Source organism: Rhinatrema bivittatum, chromosome 12 (assembly GCF_901001135.1).
Source record: "Rhinatrema bivittatum chromosome 12, aRhiBiv1.1, whole genome shotgun sequence".
Lineage (NCBI taxonomy): Eukaryota > Metazoa > Chordata > Amphibia > Gymnophiona > Rhinatrematidae > Rhinatrema > Rhinatrema bivittatum.
In genome coordinates this window covers 26,955,084-26,964,803 of record NC_042626.1, presented here as the reverse complement: position 1 = coordinate 26,964,803, position 9,720 = coordinate 26,955,084, and positions in this window count along the sequence as shown.

Here is a 9,720-nt window from a genome sequence, read left to right as displayed (position 1 = left end):
TTGGTTAACCGGCCTTCCAAGAAATGCATAAAAATGTCCATATGGATGGCGGTGATATTTCAGAGATGTTATTAATTCTTGTGCCGTTCCCTCGCAGCAGCTTGTCAAGAAAATCATGCTTATTGTTACTCAGGCTTTTGTAAATCGGATCTTGCCGTAGGAACACAGCATCACAGCTGCTGACGGTAGGGCTTAATGGAGATATAGTCTTGGTTATTAGCAGTGAGCAGCAATGGAATGGGGAAGTTAAAGAATGGATTTCAGCTTCGCAAATGAAATTAGTCATCACAAGGGTTTGGGGGAGCAAGGGGGGGGGGGGGGATGCTTGCTGAGCCAGCCATAATAAAAGTGAGCTGAAATATCCAATGTGCCTAATCCCTTGTCCAGTTATCAAGCATCCGTACTGCAAGCTACCCTTTGGCTAAGCGTGGAGAAAAAAGGGGGAAACATACCAGGACCCTGAGCCCTTGGGTAACTCGTATGTGTTTGTTTAGTGAATTTACAACCCACCACTCCTAAGTACTTGCTCTTAGCGGCACACGACATAATTAAAAATAATATGATTTAAAACAGCGTGCACAAACATCAAATCAACCGTGTTCCTCTATTGCAAGAGACATACGCTTCTTTTGCTGCTTTGCAGGGCCAACGTGTCCATTAGGCAAAATATGTCGTCGCCTAGAGCACCAAAAGTTTGGAGGTGGCAAAATCCAGCCACCTCCAGAGAACTGCTGTGCCGCAACCAAAACCACCAAAGAATGAAGCTCTGTGCCGGAGCCACTGCCGCTGGTAGGAGGGAGCGTCGCGCCGGAGCCACTGCCGCTGGTAGGAGGGAGCGTCGCGCCGGAGCCACTGCCGCTGGTAGGAGGGAGCGTCGCGCCGGAGCCACTGCTGCTGGTAGGAGAGGGCGCTGTGCTGGGGGGATGCAAAATCGAAGGTTTCCCTAGGCCAGGGCACCTGCCCCTTTGTCTTCTGTGCAGCCTTTTCTACTCCTTCACTGGGTCTTGAGTGAGGCAGTCCCACTCTATCCACATTCCTGCCTTGGGACAGAAGAGGGTGGGAGGATCCAAGGCGCAGGCCCCCATAGATCTTCCATGTTTAGAGATTTTCTATTATAGCTCCTTAGTCTTGCTAAGTGTTATGAATCAGACCCCCAGCAGGGACAGTCCCAAGAGCCAGTGCCAAAGCAGAAGAGTCTCGGAAGAGCTCCTGATCCAGGATACCAGGTGGTTCCAGCACTTGTCACCAATGAGTGATGTGTGCTCTGCAATTGCACCCTAGCAAAGCAAGTTAGCTCTCTGCTTCAACGGCAAGGGAGGAAGACTGATACTTCATGCATATCCAGCATAGCTCTCTGCTTCAATGGCAGGGGGAATGAAGAAAAGTGGATCTATACACAGACAATAACCAACAAGGACTGAATTACATAGACTCGGTAAACAAGCATGGGTGTAGCTTGCTTATTGCGGTGGTTACTGTCCCTAACTAATTAAGCTAGATATTCACTTAGATGCAGTTCCAACACTGCTCTCTGCATTATGGCGGGGGTGGAAGGGATACAGAACCAAAAGGTTACTAAGGGCCAAGAGTAACAGATAAGTATGAGAGAAGAGAAAAAAAAAAAGAGTGCGAAGGTTTGCTGGGCAGACTGGATGGGCCGTTTGGTCTTCTGCCATCATTTCTATGTTTCTATGTGTTCAGAGCAGTGACTCTGACCTGACTTTTCTAGACTTCGGTGCTGTTCAAACGCAGTGCACAGAAACTATAAAGGGACACTCTCAGGGCTACCAAAATGGGCGTTGGAAAGTTGTCCTTCTTTCTATCCAGCAGGGGTTCTGGTCAGTCTGTTGGGTGCTGGTTTGCAGCCATGATGCGGCAGCCGAGAGTCGGGAGCAGCTGCGTTCAATCCCTTTGCACCTACCTCCATCGCCCTGCTGCTGCAGCACCGCTGGAAACGCATCACCGACTGTCGTTTTCCATTTTGCAAGCACTCACCCCTGTCAGCCTGTTCGATGTATGAAAAGTCTTTTTGTAAGTTTCGTCCGGCTTTGTCGGTGACTGTTGGAGGTGGGTAAGTGCTTTCTGGAGCGAGATGGGGAATACAAATTACCTACCAGAAGAGAATGAAGCACAAAAAAAAAAAAAGGCAAGATGAATTCTTTCAGCCCTAGGAGAATGCATTTAATGGAAGCAACCTTCCTCACCACAGGGAACAGAGATCTGTCCTTTCATTTTTAGCTTGCTATGCATTAGCAGTCCTGGCTTCGTAATAATCCAGCAGACTAGCTCGATCTGGAGCAAGTTATTTAACTTCTGTCCCACTCTTAACTGTATCAGCTCTGGACAGAAAAAACTAACCAGGTTTTCCTAGGTTGTATTTTGTTTTGGAGCAGAGAGGTACTTTAATAGAAATGCGTTCAAATAACTTAAATAAATAGAATGGAGTTGGTCCGGGAACGAATTTTCCAAAGCGATTTAGCTGGGTAGAAGGGCTTTAGAAAATTGCTCTCGCTGTCTGGTGGGACAGAGAGGGCACCGGAGGCCTTCCCCATGATCAAGTATGTGGCTGTTTATTTCTAAACTGCCTCCCCGGTCCAAGCGGAGCCCATCAAAACAAAATACAGTCCAGTAAAGCCAGCATTTGAGAATCAACTTGCTTATGTCCAGCTGGCACAAAGGGAGGCGTTTTACCGGCTCTGTATACAAAGGGCACACATTGGGTTTGCCTTCATTATAAGCCCATGGAATGAGTGGGGGGAGGGGCCTTGCGGTGTTTCCTTTAATCTGCAAAATGCACAGCGCTGCAGCACAATAGCAGCAAACGGGCTAGCAAAGCGATGCCCTTCCAATCCCAGTTCAGTTATTATCCATGTAAAAAATATAAAGTGGATTATTATTATTATTTTTAGAGGAGAGCATTTTGGCTGGTATGACGATGTGATGGGAAAAGTGTCGGTGCAGGAATTTGTGCTGGATCGGTGAATAATTTGCCTGTCTCCTATAGATGCACAGTGTAGAGGGGACGAGGCGAGCAGGGAGAGGATTGAGGGAGGAAGGGCACTTTTTCCTTTCACCCTGTAGCAATGACTATAAAATAATCAGATTACCCAGCCCTGTCGCTTTGCTTGTAACCCCATTTTTCCCTCTCTGATCCTTCTACCCACTCTCCTCCTTACTTTCATACAGCATGTGAAAGGTGCAAGAACCAGTGGGTTGCTCTTTTCTTTCAATCCCATCTGTTGGATAGCTATGAAGTGGCAGGGTCCCTTGTTGTCAAACGTTTGCTGCCCATTTGCTGGTCACAATGGACACAATGTCCCAGAAAATAGGGTTTCATCAGTTCTGGGGACCACTTCTTGTGCTAATACATCTATCTCCTGCTCACCCGCACAGGTGCACAGATGAGAAACTTGTTCCTGCCATATCAGTGCAGCCCATCTGCTCTGGCTGGCTACTTCTCAAGACTTGGCCATACAGAGCTGCAGCTGTGGGATCCTTATCAGGAAATCCTGTTCATCCCCAGCAAATGGGAATTGCAAATCCTTGGCACAGGGGGTGTTGTTCATCAGCAAACTGTCATAGCCAAAACATACCCACAGGTTTCACAGGATCGAAGACCAATAATCACATTGGGATCTGCATGAGTGTGATCCTGGGGACTGTAAAAACATTGAGACAGACAACCTTCAGCTACAGAGCTCATCACTTTCAATACTTCCCTGAAGCAGGCATTCATGTTGAAACATGACCATGTCAGCACTTATAGTATAAGGGAAAAATTAGTAATTATTTTGTCATAGATTACACAACATACTTTATTTATAGAATAGAAGTTTTACTTATAAGTCTGAGAGTAAGCAATAAAAGCATACAAGATTAGAGATTGATTTAAAGAATATTTACACAAAAATACTTTCCTCACAGTTCCCGATGTGATATATTTTTTTTAAATCTGGGAACAAAACACTTTGGAAAATCAAAACAGCTCATCAGTCACTCCATTAACCACTGGTAATGTTCAAAAAGCTTTTCCACCTTCATCGGTCACTTAATTAGCTACTGGTAATGTTCCAAAGCTTTTCCTCTGAGCTTTTCATTCTCTGATTTCAAACAGTTAGTTTGAAGTAGGTCATTTTAAGTTAATTCTTCTGACCTTCACTCCAGTTTCTTCTCTGGCACTCCCTATCAGGCTGATACAGTACAGTGCGCTCCGACGGAGTGCACTGTTAGCCTGTCGTTGGACACGCGATTTCCCTTACCCCTTATTCAGTAAGGAGCAGAAAATGTGCGTCCAACCTGCCGAACCTAATAGGGCCCTCAACATGCAAATGCATGTTGAGGGCCCTATTAGGTATTTGCGAGCGATTCAGAAAGTAAAATGTGCAGCCAAGCCGCACATTTTACTTTCAGAAATTAGCGCCTACCCAAAGGTAGGCGCTAATTTCTTCCAGCACCAGGAAAGTGCACAGAAAAGCAGTAAAAACTGCTTTTCTGTGCATCCTCCGACTTAATATCATGGTGATATTAAGTTGGAGGTCCTGAAGAGTAAAAAAAAAGTTAAATAAATAAATAAATTTGAATTCGGCTTGCGGCTGTCGGGCCGAAAACCGGAAGCTCAATTTTGCCGGTGTCCGGTTTCCGAGCCCGTGGCTGTCAGCGGGCTCGAGAACAGACGCCGGCAAAATTGAGCATCGGCTGTCAAACCCGCTGACAGCTGCTGCTTCTGTCAAAAAGGAGGCACTAGGGACGCGCTAGTGTCCCTAGCACCTCCTTTTGCCCGTTTTTACCGCTGGGCCTAATTTAAATACTGAATCGAGGGCACCGGCGAGTGGTCAGTGTGCGTGCCGGGAAAGTGGGCATTCGCCCGCTCTCCCGTGGACTTCACTGTATCGGCCTGTAAGTGTTATCGAGGCCCCTACTGTCTGTTATCACATCAACAGCAGCTAGGTGTGGACAAGAGGCTATTGTCGTGTTTTCTTCACATATCTGCACAGTTAGCCTTTTTGAGTAACTGCTCTTTCAATATATCTGATCTCAGGACTTGTTTTTTTGTTACAAGCAGGCTAAAAAAAAATGGCATATTTATTCTCAGAATTTATAGGCATTATATCAAATAATTGCACTAATATCAGTGATTTCTCTACTTCATTCCTCTCTATCGTGGCACAATATTCTTCCGCAATCTAACTCCTGCTTAAAATAATTTCCCACAGGACTTCAGTTTGAATCATTTATTTTTCAGTTGGTTGTATGAATTATTGTATGATAAGTAGAGCAATTAAATATATTATATCTTTATTAAATTATTTTATCACATGTTGTATTAGCTCCTGTTTATATGTGAATGTACTGTATGAATTTAGATAGATAAATGCACACAATACTGAAACAACTACTGAAGACAGGAAAGAATATATATTAAGTGAATAGATCCTCCTATTGAATATAAATAGCTCACTTAACAGCAGAAATGTTCAATAGGCAATCATATTATAACACCCTGTTTGCACTAAAAACAGGTGCTACTGGCTGCCTGTCTGTAGGTATAATCTGTGGTCTATAAGGTCTATCAAAGCTACATAAGGCTTGCCATACTGCTTCAGACCAAAGGTCCACCAAGCCCAGTATCCTGTTTCCAACAGTGGCCAAGCCAGGTCAAAAGTACCTAGCAAGATCCCAAGGGGGTAGATAGATTTCAAGCTGCTTATCCCAAGAATAAGTAGTGAATTTCTGCAACTCTACCTTAATAATGGTTAATGGACTTTTCCTCCAGAAACTTGTCCAAACCTTTTATAAACATAGCTACACTAATAGCTTTCACCACATCATCTGGCAGCGAATTCCAGAACTTAATTAGCTTATTAGTTTTAAATGTGTTACCTTGTAACTTCATTGTATGTCCCCTGGTCTTTGTTCTTTTCGAAAGAATAAACAACTGATTAACGTTTACTTGTTCTATTCCACTTGTTATTTTATAGACCGCTATCATATCTCCCCTCAGCCCTCTCTTCTCCAAGGTGAAAAGTCCTAACCTCTATAGCCTTTCTTCATAGGGGAATTGTTCTTTTATCATTTTTGTCGCTCTTCTCTGCACCTTTTCTAATTCTGCTATATCTTTCTTGAGATGTGCTGACCAGAACTGCACACAATACTCAAGATGAGGTTGCATTATTTTTATTTATTTATTTAAGATTTTTATATACCGACGTTCATCAGGGATATCACATCGGTTTACAGTGTAACTGAAATTGGCGCCTGGGAAGGCGTTTTACATCGAACAGATATAACGAAGTAACATGAAAACAAATGAGGATGCGATTTACATCAAACAGATATAACGAGTTAACATGAGAACAAAAGAGGGGGGGAAATAAGGGCGAGAGATAATCAGAAAAAACGTTATGAACAAAATTTACAGAAATTTACAAATATATATAGAGTATCAATATATACAGAATATTCATAAAAATAGCAATGTCCTAGAAGGACAAGTGTGTAGAGTTGGAAGAGGGAGGGGAGGGGATGGGATGGGGAGGGGGTGGAGGTGGATAAGAGGGAAGGAGGGGTGGAGGGGGGTTAAAGGAGTAAGCGAGCTAAGAGATAGGGGCATGTTAGACGGCTGAACAGAAGGGGGGCAAGGAAGTACCTAAAGGTGGGGGTGAGGAAAGGGGAGGAGGGTAGGTGGGGATGAGAGAGGAAAGAGAGGAAATTAGGTGTATGCCTTGGTGAAGAGCCAGGTCTTCAGCTTCCGTTTGAATGTTTTTGTGCATTCTTCTTGTCGTAATTCGACAGGCATAGTGTTCCAAAGGGTAGGCCCGGCGATAGAGAGCGCTCGGGCTCTCGTGGAGGTAAGTTTGTAATGTTTGGGAGAAGGTGTAGGCATGGAGGCGAGATGTTGGTGTCTGATGGGCCTGTTGGATTGGTGGAGGCGGAAGGATTCGTTGAACCAGTTCATTTCAGGGTTGTATAAAGCCTTGTGGACAAGGGAGAGAGCCTTGTATTGGATGCGTGATGCAATTGGGAGCCAGTGTAAGTCTTTTAATACCGGTGTGATATGGTCGTTTCTGCGTGAGTTGGTCAAAATCCGGGCTGTTGTGTTTTGTAATATTTGAATGGGTTGGATGGCGTTGTTCGGTAGACCAAAGAGGAGGGCATTACAATAGTCTGTTTTGGCAAAGATGGTGGTTTGTATAACTGTGCGGAAGTCGGGAGGATGTAGTAGGGATTTTAGTTTTTTTAGGGAGTGTAGTTTAAAAAATCCATCTTTTAGTATATTACTGATGAATTTCTTAAGCGAGAGATGGTCGTCAAGGATGACTCCCAGATCACGGACTTGTTGGGCAAGTGGTGTGTGGATAGTGGGGGGGGTTAGGATGATTTTGGGGTGAGATGAACATGATTTCGGTTTTAGTAGTGTTAAGAGCTAAATGGATGGAAGCTAAGAGATTGTTTATGGCTTGGAGTGCATCCTTCCAAATGGAGTGATACAGAGTAGAGATGTGAATCGGAACCAGAATCGGTTCCGATTCCGGTTCCGATTCACATCGTGATTATTTTTTTGTCCGGCACGATCGGGTTTTTTTTTATTGGCTGCGCCCGAGCCGATAAACAAAAAACCCACCCCGACCTTTTAAAATGAATCCCTTAGCTTCCCCACCCCCCCCCCCCCCCAAAACCTTTTACAGGTACCTGGTGGTCCAGTGGGGGTCCCGGGAGCGATCTCCCGCTCTCGGGCTGTCGGCTGCCACTAATAAAAATGGCACCGATGACCCTTTGCCCTTAGCATGTGCCAGGGTATCCGTGCCATTGGCCAGCCCCTGTCACATGGAGGGAGCACTGGATGACCCCCGCCATTTTTAAAGATGGCGCCGGCCTGTCTGTCTGTGTAATCCTTGGTCTATAAGGTCTATCAAAACTGTCGTTCAAGTTATAATGCATTAAAATGTCTCCTCATGGGGGGGACAGGGGAAGGGAACATTTTGATTATTGAAGTTGAACTCTGCAAGAGGTAAGTGTCATCATTCAGTGAGGGGACATTTAGTGCATTACAAGAAAAAAGTGCAAAGTGATGCACTTACAAGTAAATTTTAAAAGCCCTGCATGCGTGAATTACGGGGGTTAAATGCATGGTTGAGCCCTGCATGTACTATGTGCATTTTCGGAAGGGCCTGGCCATGCGCGTAATCCCCGTTACGCGCCAAAGTGCCGGGCCTTTGAAAAGGGGCCAGTGCCATTCAATGCTGTCCCAGGGAAGTGCACATGCCGGCAGCCAGCCAGCGCGTGGAAATTACTTCTGTTCCTGAGGAGCAGTAAGTAATCGAACAAAAAAAATGTAAGTAGCTAGGAAGGGGTTGGGGAGGAGAGGAGAGGATAAAAGGTAGGTAGGGTATAGGGAACTGGGGAAGCCCTACTTCCGTCACCACGTGTAGCCTTTTAAAATTCCCCCCGTTCCCACACGTGGAGGAGGCCACCAGCCTGCAGGAGAAGGGACTGCTTAGATCCCTCACACCCCTGTCCAGATCCTCTCTATCACGTTTTCCGGCATTCTCCCTCATCTCTACCAGCATTCATAGCAACAGAAAAAAATTGGAGCAGAGCCTTTAAACCAAGGTGCATTCATAAAACCTGGGAGAGACCTGCCCCTTCCTCACCCGTGTGAGAGGCGAGACTGCTGCAGAGCCTGTGGGCATGTGCTGGCTCACAAGCCCTGCAAGGACTTATTTTTCTGGTACTGGTGCTGCAGGCCCAAATGACAGCATGAGGCCTTTGAATTTTGGCACTGTACGAAGTTAATCACATTACTTATGCCGAAATCTTGGCCTGTCTGTGGCTCCTGCTAAAGGATTGTTACAGCTACCACTAGGCTACATAAGAAGGGCCAAAGGCCCAGTAGAGGCCTATTTAGCAGGAGTCCGAAGCCCAAAAGTGCAAGAGGAATCTACGGTGCAAATGAACAAGACAAGAATACACTGTCCTTGCCCTGTGCATCCATTCCTCCCTCCCTTGGAGGACAATTGTTTGGAGCCTTGCAGCAACAGATTGCTGGGTGTGTGGTGCCTTCCGCCGGTGTCAGAGGCTAATTGCCCTGATGTAGATGTAGAGTGTGTGTGTGTCACAGAAGAGGCAAGGGAGTGACTGCATGGAAAGTGGAAACCACTGGGATTTGAAAGGTGACTGATCCAGCAGAAGGTGAGCACTGCTCTTAGCGTCCTCGTGCCTGCAGCTCCAGTAACACTGCAGGCTTGCAGTTGAAAATAAACCCCTGAAGTGCCAGCAGCCACTGCCCCGGGCCATTCCTCAGTAAAAGTGCATCATTAGTGGCAAGGGGGGGGGGGAGCTAGTGGGTCACCAGAGTGCTGCTCCTCGATCCAGTATTGCGGGCGGGCAGGCAGAACGTGGCGTCTTTACTGCTCCGCGCTGAACCCCTGTGTAAGCATATCTTTCTCTGACCCTTTCGGATACTGCTGAGCGAATAGGACTGGCAAAGCTCCAGCTGTGTTCTGGGGCGCCTCCCATAAGATAAGCCATTAGGATTATGACAAGCCACGCTATTGAAAAGCCCCAGACGACGTTAGTCATGAACTCCTACAATTACACACAGTACACGAGGCAGGTGAATGTGTAGACTCGGGGAGAGAAGTTAAACACATTATCCATCACGGGGCTGGGGGTTTAAAGAAATAACAGCATTATCCTAAAACATTTTAAATCCCAGCTCCT